General features: G+C 40.4%; 2 protein-coding genes across 10 annotated transcripts in view; one reads left to right on the top strand and one right to left on the bottom strand.

Annotated features, from left to right (window-relative positions):
- Nucleotides 1–18,047, top strand: part of Ctnna3 (catenin alpha 3) — a 1,515,753-nt gene that overhangs the window by 485,760 nt on the left and 1,011,946 nt on the right. The window lies entirely within an intron of this gene.
- The window catches only part of Lrrtm3 (leucine rich repeat transmembrane neuronal 3), a 192,181-nt gene that overhangs the window by 52,531 nt on the left and 121,603 nt on the right, over nt 1–18,047 (bottom strand). The window lies entirely within an intron of this gene.

The raw sequence follows: 18,047 nt of genomic DNA, 5'->3' as shown, positions 1-18,047 counted from the left end.
ATCATGTAAGAAATAAAATGAACAGGAAATAATGATTTGGGGTGGGGGATAATTGTCTTTCTTCTTTCTCTGAATGCTGTGGATATTAAATGAGAAGTGCTGAATAAAAAAAACAATTACTGAGCTATTCATTCATTGCAAGTGGTTCTAGCATATATAGACATACAGATACACACTTTTTCCCCCATTTCTGTTGTATATAGTTTGCTAAAACTGATTGCCATGACTGTGCCTTAGTCAGCTTTTATTCAATGTCATGAATGCTTTAATGTTTTCCTGGGAAAAATAAACCCCCAGTGCTCTCTCTTTCTCTCTCTGTCCCTCTCTCTCTCTCTTACACACACACATACACACACACACACACACACACACACACACACACACTCATGCACGCACACAAAGTGTCTTCATTCAGACATAGATAACACACAGTGGCATATAATCACCCACATAAACAGAAATGTCACCCTGTTAAATCAAGGGACAAAATTGCTTTTAAAACTTCACAGGAGGGGAAGCTCTGGTGTCCCTCTTAGATCTGAGGGGTTCCATGTAAACCCGGGAAGAAGCGGATGAATTTGAAGTTAGACATTTGGCGAAGGGATGGCAAAGGGATTATAGGAGCAAGGGGGGGGGGTCAAGATCATGAAAGGGAAACCCACAGAGACAGATGACCGAACTTGTGGGAGCACATGGACACTAGACCTATAGCTAGGGAGCCTACCTGGGATCGAACTAGGACCTTAGCATGTGGGTGACAGTTTTGTAGCCTGATCTGTTTGTGGGATCCCTGGCAGTGGAACCAGCATCTATTCCTGACATTTGAGCTGGCATTTTGAAGCCCATTCCATATGATGGGATGCCTTGCTCAGCGTTGATGTGTGTGTGTGTGTGTGTGTGTGTGTGTGTGTGTGTGTGTGTGTGTGTGTGTATACTTCCCTCAGCTGAACGTGCCAGGCCTTGTTGACTCCCCATGGAAAGCCTTACCCTTTCTGAAGAGTGGATGGGGGTAGGTTGGGGGAGGTGAAGGAGGAGCTGGAGGAGGAGAGGAAGGGGAAACTGGTTGGTATGTAAAATGAGTAAAAACAAAGTAAATAAAAGACATTTGGTATCTAAGGCAAGTGTTTCTTGATAGGTAAAGACTATTCTAGTTCTTGGTATAGGTTCTAGAGAATGTTCACTTAGTATTGTATGTACATACCTACATAAATATAAGTGCATATGTAATATCTAAATATGTATATACATGAATATATATTTAGACAGCCCGTTGAGATTTTTAAATACAGATCAATCTGAATTCCATGGTATAAATCTGATCTCAAAAAAGGACTTAATAAATTCTATTGCAATCTTTAGGAAAATAATTCTCATTTTTAAAACCTGAATACATAAAGATAGCCTAAATAATTCCAATATTGCAGTAGAAACTGCCTTCTACTCTTGCTGTGTATTCTTTGTGTCATGGCTCACAAGCCACACTTCTGCTCTGTTTGCATCTGTTCTTGGACTGGCACCAACTCTTCCTGATTTTACTTTGCCTTCAGGCACCACTTTTCTGGTTACACAGTGTCGAGACTTCTTGCTTACAGCGTTAATATTTGGGCAACTTTGAACTGTATGAGTGAGGAATACATCAAACCACACGATACATCATAGACATCTTAAAACCCACGAGACTACAAGTTAAAATTTAGAACAGAAATTCCCAGTAGACAACATATTTTCTCATAAAAGTATTCCTTAGTAAGATGACAGACGTTCAGATTCACCTGTATGATAGAGGAGTTTTGCATGACGTCATGGTAAACCTGTGTGCTCTGACACAGCTAAACTGAGCCTACTGTTCTGTATCCACGTGTGGGTTTGGGTGCAACTTTCTGACTTCCTGGGACACAGTACCTCCTGTCTGCCCCCAGCCTTTACTGTATGTGCATTAGGTTAGGCTTCAGTGTGTGTCACTCAAATGCTTTTCTGTCTACAAAAATCCTCTCCTGGAGCTCCCAGTTAACCTCATTCCTCCTCACTTGAAGTTACAGGTAGGTGTTTAATTATTATAATATTTATTTACATTTCTTAAACTTGCTGGTATGCTAGAGAAGATTTATAATGTTTAGTATTTTGATTCTGAAACAAAAAGTTTTCCAAGTGAGAGGAAAAAGAATATGATTTAGGGAGGAAAACAGATTAATTATAGCTGATTAATATTTGATAGGTGAGAAAAACACAGTCAGTGTTTTTATTAGCAATTAAGGTTTTTCAGGAGACCTGTAAAGGTTATGAATATAGATTTGATATTGGCCTTTATAGTGCATGAAGTATTTCATATTTAGCTAAACTTATATATCTATGTGGGTATGTATACATGCATACATCTCTGAGAACTGCGTGACTAATTCAGACAATCATGATTCCTGCAAAGGTAAATGAACTCTAGTAAAAGGAAACCATTACTGGAGTAGAGAAAATTGCAATTAGTTTGCTCATCATTTTTGGGATGACTGAGAGAGCTTACAGTCTTCTACAAATCCTAAAGAGTCTTATAGATCAACACAATTCTAAAATAAGAATAATTAGTAATAATTTTTTATCAAAATATGGTAATTATAGTTAATATTGACATTTTGATGGTGTTATTTTTGAGTGGAAGTCTGTTTCCAGGAGTAATTTCTTTTGACACTTAACTTTTTTCTATTCCTATTTTGGTTAGGGTACTACTATATTATATAAAAGACAAAGCCCAGATTTCATTAGTTTAACATAAGTTCCTTATGATCTCATTCCCATAGCATTCTGCTGATCCAATATTGGCATCCGTGATCACCAAGAGTCTTTCCACTTGGCCATGTGTGGATATGCTTCTTTATAATCAGCTTTCTTCTAGAATAATGATTTCTGCATTTAGATTATGCACACAAAAATGTTTTGGAGGACCTTATCAGGGAGATGTCTGACCCATGACTAGAAATACCCAATACCATGTCTCTCATGTTGGAGTACAGGCAAATGGCTATTTGTAACAGAAAAGAGACTAGGAAAACAGGCCTTCCATAAGCCCCGAAAGATAACGAGCAGCTTTGCTGAATAGCTAGCTAGCCCTTCAGTGTTTATTTCCTTTTAATCTGTCATAAGGTTGGGATAATCCACACCCTTACATAAATCATTGAGAAAATAATAGATGACCTTATTGATTACACAACCTTATCGATTATAAAGCCATTTCATTTTTAAGGATGCCAATTTTTAAGGTTTACTTGTTTATTTAAAGTTTTTTTTTTCATTTTACATGCTGCCCACTGTTCCCTCTCCTCCTCCTATCCCACCCTCATCCACTCCTCATGGGGGTAAAGGCCTCCCTTGGGTATTCAACATAGGTTGGCATAGAAGTTGGGGCAGGCCCAAGCCCGTCCCCGCTGCATCAAGGCTGAGTAAGGCATGGCACCATAGGGAGTCGATTCTAAAAAAGCCAGCTCATGTACTGGGGATGAGTCCTGGTCTGGTTGCCAGGGGACTCACAAACAGATCAAGTCATACATCTGTCACCCTCATTCAAGGGGCCTAGTGCAGTCCCGTGCCATTGTTTTTATCACAACCTGAAGAAGGCAGGAATTGCTAACCCTGAGTGTTAGAAGATGTCACAAAGATTCACTCTTCCCCAACAGGCTATATTTGAAAAGCCTTTACCAGCAGGGATGAGGACTTCCCTGTGGCTGCATGGATGAAGAATCCCCCTTCCCTCTCTAGTCTTGCCCCAACCTCTCCTCCAGGCCACGTGCCGAGTTGCCAGGTGGTAAGGGGCAGCTGCATACCCAAGCCCTACTTCACTCCTCTATGGAGGGTGGGCATAAACCTCCAACAACCCCGGGGCAGGGGAGCAGTTATCTTTTACAAGGGGGACAGCTGAACTCTCCGATGATGCTGTAGTTCCCTGGTTCAGAAGACAATCACCCCAGACACCAAACCCTTAAGAAATGCATTCCCTCTGCCTCGTGGGGATAACCTTACTGACACGGACAGAAATTAAAACACCAACTGCTGACCAAGGAGAGCAAGTCAAAACTACTTCATTCTAATTAGGGATATTATGGAGAATTAGCATCAATAAAGCTCATGCGTGTAATTGTACACAAAAATGCTGACTAATACTTGAAGATATGTAAATGATCTAAAAGTGAATGTGAACGTAAATGTCCTTCGACTCTTCAGGAACAATTAATTCTGGATCGCACAAATTCATAAAATTTCCTGAGGCTCTGACAGTTTCAGTTACCTTTTACTAGTGATAAATATGCTCTACATGTTTTCTTATGGAGCTTACAGGGAAGAATAGCTGTAGAAAACTCTAACTAATGTGCGAATACAGAGTGATGCTTCGAACACAAAGCAGATCCAGTACCACAAGCTTTAGAGGACACAGGACCGACCATACTGAAACACATGAAATTCTAACGTTGTAGATGTCAGGAGGCAAAAACATAAAGGAGGGGTAATTATCCTACCCACACAGGCTAAAATGATAACCCAGAGGCAAACGTGAGACTCTTAAATGGCAAGTTGAAAACTCATGCATCTCTGATGCTCCCAGAGTCTACCCCAGGGTTCATCCAGCTGTCTGTGTCATTTTGGGGTTTTAATGCACATGTCTGCTGAGTATAAAGATTATATACAATACATTATCAGACCGGTTCCCTAGAGAGGAGCTCAGGATTTTAGAATGATAGCATGGCCCTCCTAGAATTTTCCATCTTTAAAATACTTGGTGGGATTAGAAAATCCTACAGATTGTTCACACCTAAGCAACTTCTTGAAATCCCTAGTGACATCCACTGTGTAAGATTTGACACAGTTGTATTCTGTTGATTCCTGCCAGTTGTACAGGTGACTTTGTGCAAATTAGGTGCCTGAATATTCTTGGAAAACTCCTGGCGGTGGTAGCACTCTGTTGTATGCATTAGTGAGATAATCTCAGGGATTTGTACCCTGGTCAGTCCCACCACTGGTGCCACTTTCTGTATCCCTGGCAGTGAAGCCTTCTTCCTTCTAGTCCCAGTGGCTTCTCTGTCTCTTTCTGGCTCTTGTCAGCTGTGGGGATTTCAGGATGGCTTTTGTGGAAGCTGGAATACACACAGCTTCTTCTTTAACAGCTCTAACTCCTTGGATTCTAACTTTCCAAGCCAAAGCGTTTACTGTATTCTGCCTTATTTCACTGGACTCTCAGTTTTGTTTTAGTTCAGGCTATTGTTAACTTAAGTCACATAATGCAACGAATGGAAAGATATGTTCTTTTTTAATTAAGAAATTTTTTATTCATTTTACATACCAACCACAAATTGCCCATCTCTTCCCTCTTCCTGCTCCCCAACCCCATTCCCTCCTCAGAAAAGGTAAGGTCTCCTATGGGGAGTCAGCAAAGCTTGGTACATTCGGTTGAGGCAGGACCAAGACACTCTCTCTGCATCAGCGCTGTGCAAGGTGTCCCCCCATAGGTAATGGGCTCTGAAAAGCCAGCTCATGCACCAAGGACAGATCCTAATTCTACTGCCAGAGTGCTCCTTAAGCACACCAAGCTACACAACTGTGCCTGAGCTGGCTTACCCCAGTAATCAGACTGGTGAATACCCTAACTGTCATCATAGGGCCTTCATCCAGTAACTGATGGAAGCAGATGTAGAGATCCACAGCCAAGCAGCAGGCCGAGCTCCAGGAGTCCAGTCAAAGAGAGGGAAGAGGGATTATATGAGCAAGGGGTATCAAGCTCATGATGGGGAGACCTACAGAGACAACCAAACCAAGCTAGTGGGAACTCATGAACTTGAGACCAATAGCTGTGGAGCCTCCATGGGACTGGACTTCTGCATAGCAAGACAGTTGTGTAGCTTAGTCTGCTTAAGAAATGTTCTTTATAGAGATCAGACACTGTTTTACATCCACTACCCGAAGCACTTTCTATTGAGTAATGCTGCAAGTCTGTGTTTAGTGTTCTAACTTTCTAACTGCCCTCTGTGTAAATCTGTTAGTGGAAGTCTCCCTGATAGCCTGTTGATGAACGCTTATTGGACATACTGCCGTGGCCAGGGTTTGGCTAGATAAGTAGGAGCCACTCTTAATATTTCAAGGCAGAAGTAATTAACTTCAGGAAATGAGGTGCCTATGGAACACTGAAAAGTCTAGACTGTGATCAGGAAAAGCCCATTAACTCTCAGAAGATGAGAAGCTGCAAAAACTGCAGCTGATATTAGTTTCCTTGGCATGAAGTCAGTCATTTTTAGAATGCCTGAAACCTGTGCAAACAGTGGACAGCCACCTATCAGCTATTGTTGGGAAGAAAAATGGCAGCTTCTTTGCCTTCTCTACTTTCCAAATCTCTTGCCCATGCTTCTCATTGCAACAAAGCAAGCTTGGATCTCGCCAGTGAGACTTTCTGGGGGTTCATCTTCCAACAACGTAAAGTATTATAGAGGAATGGGGGTAACTTTGAGCTGATAAAGTTACTTCAGAATGGTGAAATTCTATTATACTCATCTGAACACCGCATCTCCCTTTTTGTGTTTAGTATTAATGTCCGTTTTTTGCAACATTCTTTGCCAACAGAGAGACTGGCCAATAAGAGAACAGTAAGAAGCAGGCACCCATTCCCCAAAGTTCTGCCAAAGCATGAGTTATTGTCATTGATATTTAGTGTCACCAATTTGATTTATTGCTTTGAGGAATAGTAGCACAAGTGTGTACAGAAAAAAGAACATCACCAAATCTTCAATAAGTTTTTTTTTTTTCCTTACAAGAGCTGACTTGCTATCAGTTACGTAAAACAAGCAAACAAACAAACAAAAACCCACAGGCTTTGGCTCATGTTTACTGAGTGACTTTAAATATGTTGCTTAATCTCTCTAGACTTTCACTTCCTTATCTACAGAATGAGATGAGTAGCATCCACCTATCTCAAACACTTCATGCGATCCGATGAGATAATGGCCGTCAGGATTGGCCATTAGTACAGTGTTCCCCTCCCTCCGTATCTGTTCTCTGGTGTTCTTTCTAAAGGTTGTATGTGGTTTGAAGGAAGTGGGAAAATGTGTAGGCTGGTACTTTCTTTGGTTACATTCATTCAGAACAGTGTGCAAGCTTCCCTATAGTTTCTAGCTTCTGGCACCAACTCCTTAAAATATTGCGTGAATCTCGGCATTATGGAATGATGAACAGCAAGTCTTCTTCTCTAATCTTAACTACTTTCCGTCTCATGTGCGTAGCTGTCAACGAAGACTTTGTTTTGTATCCTTTCTAATCAAAGTTTGAGCAAGCGTGCACCAAAATACACAGATACGCCCAACTCCTGAGATATTATTTTCCCCACGCTAACACTGTTAGGGTGAGCAAATGTGAAGGCAGGCAGCTAACAGGAACTGTCTCTTTCACTGAAACATTGCTATCATTTTTAAAACCAGGTTGTTATTCTGGTGTAAGGCCTTTGTTTTGATTAGCTTCACTATCAGAACACTATCTTCTCTTCTGATAGTGAAGCTAAGGGGCTGGGGATGTAGAGTCTCTCTACATATTTAGAAAGGAAATATCAAACGCTAAATAGCTTGTGGGGGTAGGGGGAACGTAAGGAAAAATAAACAAGCATGGAAAGTGGCATGAAGAGTAAAGGAACTTTGATATCACATCCAAACATGAGCTTGCTGATGAGTTGCATTTCCTGTCTTCTAACTAGTGCTATAGAGGAAACATTGGTGCAGTGATTTGTAGCTGATTTCATTGCATTGCTTAGCAGAGCCAAGGAAGGATGGCTAACTCTCATTTAGGAGGGCTAAAGATAAAAGGCTTCCATTCAGTTCTGCTTCTTTGAGTCTCTGAGATTAATAAGCCATGTACCCCAGAGGAGACAAGGTGATAACTCTCCCAAAGCTCTCTTATTTTTCACTCTCCAGCTTCTCCCCAAACCATCAGCTTCTTAGCTTGGGTTTAATAGAATTCATAGGTTTTGGTTTCAGGTCAGCTCAGATAGAATTTCGGTGATTGCTAAGATTCTGATGAGGCTGGGAAGTTATTTGATAGTCACTTCAGGGTGTCCCTTTCTTCATTTACATGACCTTAGTTCATTCCACTAGCCATAGTAAGCTACCTATGGTGTTAATAATTAGTAATAGGCTGTAAATCTATTCTAAACACTTACTGTTATATATACCCTCAGGGACATGCAGCTCGCATTCCTTGTCCAAGAAGCTTGTTTTTGAAGTAAATGGAGGCCACCACAGAGATCCACAACTAGGTTAAATTATCCTTTGCCTTTTTTTTGAAAATTTTTTTCAATTAACCAACAGTTCTCAATCCTCTTAAATTTCCTAAAGCACTTTGATGTTTCTTTACTGAAATAGAAGTCACAGCCATTTTTTAAGCTCCCCCCACCACCAGCATTTGACATGTCATTTCATTTAGATCATCCATCAGGAGTCTCGATTCTTGTAAAGTGGTGATCTTCTTCATCAATCTTGCACAGTTACAATGTAAGCGACTTGAGGGCAGAGCGCACTTCTTGCCATCATTTTGAAAAGTACATGTTCCGTTACCTTGCCAGTAGCATACTTAACTTAGATTGAATGGAGACCACAGTCATTATGACTAAAAGATTAGAGTCTCAAGATGGAGTGGGCTCATTTGCATATGCTGATGATGTCTATCAATCCTCCACGAGGATTCCTTTTCTGAGTTGGCAGCATTAACTGAATTAAAAGACCAAAGGAGGAAGAACAAACATTTCAATCATGATGAAAATAATCCCTCACTTTGTATCATGATTTATAGCTTCACAGATTCTTTGCTCCATCTTCAGAAGACAGGCAGGCATTGCAGAGCTACCTAGTTTCCCACTTACATAAACTGAGAATTAATTGCTCTTAGCTTGGAATTTGGGCGTCCTGGTTTATAGGCACTCTAACAAAGAAAACATTGCCATAGTGCTCCTAACTCCATAGACACATAGCAGCAGATCCTTGCTAAAGGGGAAAAAAAACCCAAAACATTTGTACTACTTGGAAAAATATTGTGAGCATTCTTTGTATATGACTCAGCATGCTCCCTAAACTTGTAACAAGGATTTGCAACCCAGAACACTGGGAACAGGTTGGGTAGCTGACAGGGGAAAGGAATGGGAAAAGATAACTCTGTGGAGAGTTTAGTTCTAAGAATAAATGGACTAATCATTTCATTGTACACATAGTAGGGATGGGGCCAAGTGTATTTCTTTTAAAACAAAAGTCTAAACACAAAGTTTTCCAGTGAAAAATGACATAAAGGTCAGCCAGTTGGATCAGTGGGTAAAGGTGCTTGCCACATAAGCCTTGCTTACAACCTGAGTTTAGCCCTCAGAGCCCACATAGTAGAAGACGATGAACCAACTTTGAACTCCACACATGCCTCCCCATCGTGGACACATAAATATTAAAAATAAAAGAACATGAGGTCTTACGATGTTTCGTTAGCCAGGGTGACTAGAGATATGATCACACAATGACTTCCTGGGATCTAAGAAAAGTGTAGTTAGACGAATGAAATATGATACCAGACTGGATGAAATAGACAAGCAACATAGTCTAGTAAGAAAGAAGTCACTGGAAGGTTATGGCAAGGCCCTAGACAGATTGCAGTTTCCTAGGTTGATGGAAAACATGAGGGACTTTAGACAATCCATTATCTTTCCTATGAAATTTCTACAGTTTGACAGTTAGAAAGTGATTTCTTTGATGTAAGCATTTCCTTCTTTGAAATGCTCTGGTAAGAACTGCTGGTGGGTAGGGTTGTACTCCCACACATTGTTTACTGTCTTCAATAGATGACAAAAGAGGTAGAAACCACATGAGAGAATTACTCTCCAGAAGAATGAAACACTCAAAGAGTAGGAGAATCATCTAAGATAAACTTGGTATAGCGCTGTGGTCAATTTGGTCAGGACAGGGACTAGAACTCAGCAACCATAGACCTTTACTGAGGGTTGATCTTGAAGCAAACCACTCTTGTTACTCTGATATTCTCTGTCTTGAAAATGAAGGAGATTCTGTCCTTTGTGACAATGCACGTGGATCCAGAGAGTTATGGGCAATGTGCAATAAGCTAAACACAGAAAGAAAAATTCTACCATCTCAGTTATACATAGAATCATGGAAAGGTGAGTGCCTAGGAACAGTAAAATGATATTACTAGAGATAGAGGTGTCTATGAGGGAAATAGGGAGATGCTGATCAAAGGGAATGATCTTGCATTTGTAGGATGGATAAATTCTGGAGACAATCTATGACATCATGACTATAGTTAATCATTATAAAATTTACACTTGCAATATAGGAGCAGATCTTAAATATTCTTGCCATCATTTCACAAAAGCCCATATGTAGTAAGCACATGTAAGAAATTGTGTGAGGTGGTAGATATGTCTTTATCTTGATTTTTGAATTCATTTTACAGCTCACATGCATATCAAAGCATCACATTGTGCACCTTGAATACATTGAATTCTTATTTGTCACTAGAGAGGAATGAAATGACTCTTTGCTTTGGAAAGATGGTGTTTAGATCAGCTAACTTTTCTAACTAGTTATTAAAGTGAAGAAGCAGCCAATCCAAGAGGAGGCAGCACTGGAAACATAGAGCTTAGTGACTGTGACTAATTAGGGAACTTAATTAAGCTGTCAAGAGAGAATAAAGATAATCTCTCAGTCAGTTCCCACTCTTTTGTACCCAGAAAATTAACAAACCTGTCTTCTCTCGGGTCATCACCTGCTCCTTGCTCCTAGCTGATATTGATGTAACCTCGTGTGCACCTTCCTAAGATGATGCAGGTTCTACAAAGTGTGTGACAGCTTTGTCTCTTGTTTCTTTCTGCTGCACCAGTTCTGTTCCCATCACACTCATCTGTCAGATGCAATGTTGGAATTTTCTTCTTTAATCATAATACCTTTCCACTACAACATAACACTTAACAGTCATTATTTTTGTTGTTAATGCTCATTCTTGTTTCATAATAGTAGAGATATCAGCACTGACATTCATTGGGGTGGTCACACTGTCATCCGGATTGTAACAAACATTTATAATTGGAATAAAACAGTAATGTCACTTATCACATATTTCAATGACCTTACATATAATCTCGTGTTCAACCCCACCACTGCCTGGTGACTTGACTATGTCAAGATAGAAAAAAACCAAAGGCTGAAAGAATTTGAGTCAGTTTAGGATGCCATGCAGCTGAAAGGAGTGAATATGGATTGTGGGCCTACTTTATAGTTTCATTTTGCAAAGGTTTGTAATTACTAGTTACTTAGCCAGGATTTAGGTAACTAGTAGGTTATTTAGCTTGGTATCAGTGTTAGAGTGTGTATTAATAGCAATAACTTTGCTTTGGGGAAAACAGTCTTGTAAACAAAGACAAGGAACATTTGTAACATGTTAATATGAAGTAATCACACAGGGGGAACATGTGGGTAACATATACTGTTTCCATAGTTAAGGCAAATTAGGTGAATGAGAACAGAGAGCAGATCTTTGAAGCATTCTTGACTCTCAGAATGGCTCCAGGCCAAAATGTTAAGGCATCTTTTAGCATCAAATAAATAAACACATTAGGGGTTGTTTCATTGCTCTGTGTAATCTGGCTTGGTGACAGGCAGTTGGTACAGAAGAAATCGGATGAGATAAAAATGTGGTGTTTCTTCTGAAACATCATTTTTTTAGTAAGGTCTTTGAAGATGAGTTGTAAGCTAAGGTAGTTTGCACAGACACTAGATTTAATGGTGTGGTGATGGACACATGCAATATTCCCCATTGTTGCTATAATACAAGAAGATGATCTCTTGAGATCATTTGGGACCTTCCAACTCCTCAAATGGAGCTATAATGAGTAGTTTAGGTTACTTGTTGGAAATAGGAGAGCTCTCCTCAAAGTTATTGAGAATCTCAACTAGTACTTTAGCTGAATGTGAAATGGTTAAGTGGCACTGGACACATTTCTTCACCATGTCACTGTTTCTCTGTCTCCAAGCCTTTGAGAATGATGTGGTACTGTAGTAAGAAGGGAATGAATCATATAAGCACTGCCCTTCTTTGTTAGGGAATAGTCATGGTGTTAGTGAAAAATCACTGTAAAAAGTCACAGTTGTTAGACTCGTTAGTATAGTGGAAGGGGGCAGTCATGTTACGATGAGGTAGAAGGTCAGCCAGTGAAGAACAGCTCAGATTGGCTTGCTAGCTCTGTGCTGTGAAATTGATGTCCCCATCTGTCACTTAGTTCTGCATAATCAAGTCTGTAGCTAGAGGACCCTTTAATTTTCTTGTATTTCAACACATTTTAAAAATGTTTACTTTCTTGACACAGGCTTTCTATTCCAGACTGGACTTTTTATATAGCCCAGGAATACTATGATTTTCCTTCCTCAATTAGAAGGGTGGGGTTGTAGGTCTGTACTTCAAGGACCCATTTATACACCACTGGGGATCAAACCCAGAGCTTTGTGAGTGCTAGACAATCAACAAACCGAGTTTCATCCCCAGTCCATTTTAACATCTCTAACCTATATATTCCTTTCTGGTACTCTAGAAAACATTTTATATCTTACTTCTGATGAATTTGCATTATGGCATGCATCCTATTCATTTATGTGATTTTGTGATTGCCAACAGGCATGGACTGATCTCATCCTATTTGCTGAACTATCAATAACTCATCTATGAAGTGTGTAGAATTACACAGGGGTCATGAGTACTAACCTGACTGAAAATATTAAGCACCTGGAATCTAGAGAGGAACAAAATTCAGGGAACTGGCTAGTGACCAAGATGTATTCATGGTTTAATATTTCTAAGGAGGGGTACCTAAATTCCTGTTGGCTGTCTCAGAGACAAGCAGGGTTATGTAACCCATTCTATCACAAAACCTCACGTTCATTTAAATCTGTGGTCTCCAGATTTTGTTTTGGCTTCAAAGGATCAGTCTCTATAGGAGAATGAGTCAGCTTTATCATGTGGCTCTTTGCCAATCCTTTGTCCCCAACTCTTCTCAGTACACATACCCCTCTGTTTGTTTTCCTTTTGTTTTGCTCTTAGGAAATTTACTATTTAGTTCTTCAGAGATAACCATTGGCAGCATCACTAGGGAACTTATAGCATAGAAGGGAACCCTCAAAGAGAGAAGAATCCTTCAGATGAAACCAAATGAACTGTGTTGCTTATAAAATGGGTAAGAGAGAATATTCTTAGTAACCATTTGAGTACAACTTCATTCCCGGTGACATGAATCTATGCACTGAATGATTGCCAGTCTGCTAACTATACCCTCAAATTCTCAGGCTTTGCCTTTGAATACATTATAACAATGTTCTCCAAGCTTGCTAGATGATAATTACTGGAGATCTTAAAATAAAATCTGGATGCCTGGTACCTTATCCAACATCATTCGAATCCAATTTTTCTAGAGATTATATTGTGAATTTGTACAAGGTTTTCATTGTTGCCATATTTAAAGAACACTGCACCATGTTATTTGTGTGCTCTCTCATTTCCTACTTATGTTACTACCTACATTGTGTGAAGTTGGACAACTTGAATATTTTAAGAGCTTGGTTCCCCTAAAACAGGATATCATGGTAAAGTAAATGTATTGTTCTTATTAGATCCCTCATGCTTTACAGGATGACATTGCTTTAGCATTTTGTGTTTGTCTCATAATAATGTCCTGGACCTGCTTTTGAGTATACGAGTGGGGTGTGTGTGCATGCATGCAAGCAAGCGTGTTCTCTTTGCAGTGTGTAGTATATATCCGTGTGTGACTGTCTCCTATTTGCATGTGTGGAGGTCAGAGGTTGACATTGTCTTCTTCTAGTGTTTATTTTTTGTTTTGTTTGTTTTGGAGCTTGCTTTTTAGGCTACACTGCACGATCAGCAAACCTCAGAGATCCCTCTGTCTTTGCCTTCTCCTTGCTGGGGTTACAGAAGCCTGTCACTGTGCTCAGATTTTACATGTATGTTGGGCATCTGAAGTCAGGTCCGCGTGTTTGCACTGCAGCATTTTATCCACTGAGCCATCTCTCCAGCCTTTTATATTTGCTCTTTAATGATCATTTTCTTCACAACTTAAACACATAGTCAATGTAAGCATACAAAATTTAAGTGTAGTGCACTTGAAGTGAATGGCCTGTCACTTTAAGTGTGCCAAGGAATGTTATTATTGCATTGACTGTATTATATTTACAATACAGGAACCTTCCACTTAAGACCATTATAAACATTTTTATAAACCAGCAAGAGCAAAATGTGAGAGAGGATTCACAAATTATGTTTTTTATTTGTTTATAGTAATGCTAGAATGGTAGGGAGTTAGGGAACTGGGGAAGGATGATGCTTTTTAGTCACTGGCCTTTTGGTAAGTGCTAGACACATTCTCTAGTTGCTTGTCATTGACTGCAAGGGTATGGGTGAACTATGAATAGTCTCATCTGTTAGACATCTCTTCCCCCTGTGCTAGAAGAGATAGAACAGTTATAAACAACAATAAAATGCACTTAGCTATTTCCTCCACATCCAACCTGTGGTGGTCCGAATGAGAGTGGCCCCCATAGGTTCATATGTTTGAATACTCAGTCGTTGGTTGGTGGGACTGTTTGGGAAGGGCTAGGAGGTGTGGCCCTGTTGGAGGAGGTGTATCAGTGGGGGCAAACTTGTGCCACTCCCAGTGTCTCTCTTTCTCTCAGCCTCCTACTTAGGTATCAAATGTGAGCTCTCAACCAACCACTGCTCCGGTGCCATGCTCCCTGCCCTGTTCTCACGCCCCCTGACACGATGATCATGGTCTCAAATAAGTCCAAAATAAGCTCTTTCTTATATAAGTTGCCTCGGTCATGGCGTTTTACCACAGCGTTATAGCATATCACTAAGACACAGCCCATACAGCTAGAGCATGGTTTTCATACCCAGGAGACTCATATCGCCTCGGGGGAAGCCCCGTCTTCCTGCCCTAAGGTTAGATGTCCTCCTGACTCTATCCTAACCTTCAGTTAAAGCTACAATAGGCCGGCCCAAGCAGCCAGGGATTACAGAGAGCTTTACTTTCTCTGTCCTCTTCTTACATGGAACAGTGTCTTCTGCATATGGCAGGAGTATCATAATCAGGAGCTCACAGCAGCTGTGGTTGCCTGCATGATATCAGTTGGGCCAAATTTTCAGTGTGGATGGGGGAGGAGCTCACGATGCCCTACTCCTAGCAAGGCTCTGCGGGGTTGAGAGAGGTAGTATTATTCAGAAGTGTGGTCCCTGCTCTATTGCCCAGGCCCCAGTAGATGGCCCTACAGCCATGTGCATATAGGAACAGTCACTGGGTTAAAACAAAGGTCATGAAGTTGGGCAAGGATGCAGTAGGAAGGGTCTGAGAAGAGGGAGAGTAGGGTTTGTATATATACATATACATATATGTGTATATATGTACATGATAAAATACAGCATGTATGAAATTCTCAAAGAACAAATATACATAAATGTGTACGTTTATGTGGATATTTAAAAAGCCGTCTAGCCTTTTCTTTTGTTGTCATTTTGTTCTTTGCTTGAAAAAACACTGTTTTCCATTTAGTCAAGGACCTAGTGTTCCCAGTCCACTGGTAAAGACTACAAAACTTTTAGTCTGGTGAGCAGCACTATCATGTGAAAATTGAAAAGTTTGTCAGTTAAATTTAAGCCCGAGCCCTGTTATCATAGTAATTTGAACAGGGATTGATGAATAATGTTTGATAATGTGTATTGTCCTAAAGCCATATCACTAATGTCTAGGAAAACTTGTTTTTGAAGTAGCAGATCAGAAGAGATAATTAGCTTTATATAATTTAAGATATTTATGGAAGAGTAGCTTTTAGTTACAGGTGATGACAAAATTAATATGTGTGTGTGTGTGTGTGTGTGTGTGTGTGTGTGTGTGTGTGTGTGTAGATTGTCCTGGGATCTGTGAAATGTAGACTGCAGTTCATACTGATGTTTAATAAATGTATCATTTACTTGTTATCATAATACCTCTGCTCTGTTCCTTTCTTCCAGGTCCCTTGGTTGGGAGGCCCTTAGCATAATCCAGACTCATAATGGAGTGGACTTGCCAGTAGGAGGGGTAATAGGGTTCATAACGATGGTCTTTGTTGGCGTTCTTGTACCCTTTGCTGGGATGGTATACCGTAAGGACTTGGAGGAGATTATGGGGGCTGGAATCATCTCTACCATGGAAACTTGTGGTTCTAGGGCTGGAAAGGGTCAGCCCGGGGATTCTAGGGGGCATGACACCGTGCTGGCTGCCTTACATTTTTAGACAGCGTGAGTATGAAGAGTTGGGCCACGTTAGTCCAGCTTGGTAGTAGGAGTGGGGGACTGGCAGACAAACATTCTCAGGAGCTCTGATTATTGGGCTGAAGTGTCTCTGAGTATGCGTTGAGAACTCACATGACACATGAGCCGCATGGATGAGGTACACGATGTGTCAAGGAGCATTTGCTAACTGTGAGCCTTTTATAAATCTAAAGATTAGACTCATAATGCCCTTTTCCAAGTAAAATTACTGCCCACATCCCATGGGAGAGGAGGCTTCAGAGAAGCAAGCCCATACATCCAGCCAAGTCGCCATCAACAGGTGCACACTAAAGGCAGCCCCTTTGCCCCCCTGTACCTTTCAGTGTTCTCATACCCCACCCCTGCCTAAGGAGCAAGAGTACAACTCAGGATACCATGGGATAAGGAGATACCTTCAGCCAAGTGTTTCCAGGCTACAGTTCACAGCGTGACTTACACAAACTATAGAGAAAATAAACAGGATGGCTTAAATTTAGAAGAAAAAAAAGTTGGTTGTTTTTTTAGGTAGACACAGCTTATGCAACTTCATTCCATTTGTAAAGAAATGTAAAGGCATCAATTGTGTGGCATTCCTTGGTCTATGAACTTTAAAAATGCCTAACAGAAAACAGATATATTGAAATATCTTTTGGTGGCCAGTGCCTCTCCTTCCCCTTGGACTGTCATAGGAGACACATAGCAAATACCTGAAATGATTTAAGGATGGATGCAATCACCTACATACTGTTTCCATAGATGCTAGACTGGGAGAAAATATACAGATCGTCTAGTGCAGTCTCTGATTTTACTGAGACTGGAAACTAGAGGAATAAGCCTCCCAGCAGTGGGCTCTCACTCCTGTGAGGAGAGCGTCTCTTCGGGGATTCTGGCTTTCTGGCATTGTATATATCATTGTCTTTTTTTTATTTTTAAATCAAGCAATTTGTTTCTATAAATATTTTATCTTCCTGTGTTGTGAGGTTCTTGAAAACAGAAATTGTTTTGTAGCTCTTAATAACTATTGCAAATGTTCAATAAATAAATGTTTTTAGTTGTGAGGTTGATTTGTGGGAAAGATTTCCCCCCTACACAAATAATGCAATTTGGGCTGTCCCGTTGGTAAGTAAAGAAGAGTCGGGGGCACTTTAGTGTCCACACAAAGCTCTGCATGTAAATTTTAAGATGCTCAAATATCAGAATAGATGAGACCATTGAATAAAACCTCGCCATCAGTCACAGCCCACCTTTGTTTTAATAAGCTGGGAGATCCAAATGGATAATTTGATGCAATGGGTTACTTTTCCTTTCAGCCTGAGAGGCAGTCAATAAATTCTCTCTGCTGTTACTCACAAGAGTAGTTTAAATTCTGTTCAGGACAGGAGTCTGAGGAACCACGCCAGCTTTAGAGTACTAAAGAGCCCAAAGAAACAGCAGAACAATGTGTCCTCCCTCAAGCTGCCGATCGAAGGTGGTCCTGTGTTTCCCTGCAGGAACTGACAGACAAAATCTAATTCTCTGCACCTGAGCTTGGTGTTTAGGCTCCCCTGTCTGTTCTGTGATGGCAACCTCTGGCCCGCTGTTTCCCCTTCTCCAATAAGCTTCAATCATTTAGAGAAATCCAATACTCATACCTCAGATTACATTGGCATAGCTAAGGATATGTTTTTATTGCTACAAATGTAGCTGCAGTAATAAAG

The sequence above is a fragment of the Peromyscus maniculatus genome, chromosome 21 (assembly GCF_049852395.1).
Source record: "Peromyscus maniculatus bairdii isolate BWxNUB_F1_BW_parent chromosome 21, HU_Pman_BW_mat_3.1, whole genome shotgun sequence".
Lineage (NCBI taxonomy): Eukaryota > Metazoa > Chordata > Mammalia > Rodentia > Cricetidae > Peromyscus > Peromyscus maniculatus.
This window is presented reverse-complemented; position numbering and strand designations above follow the sequence as displayed.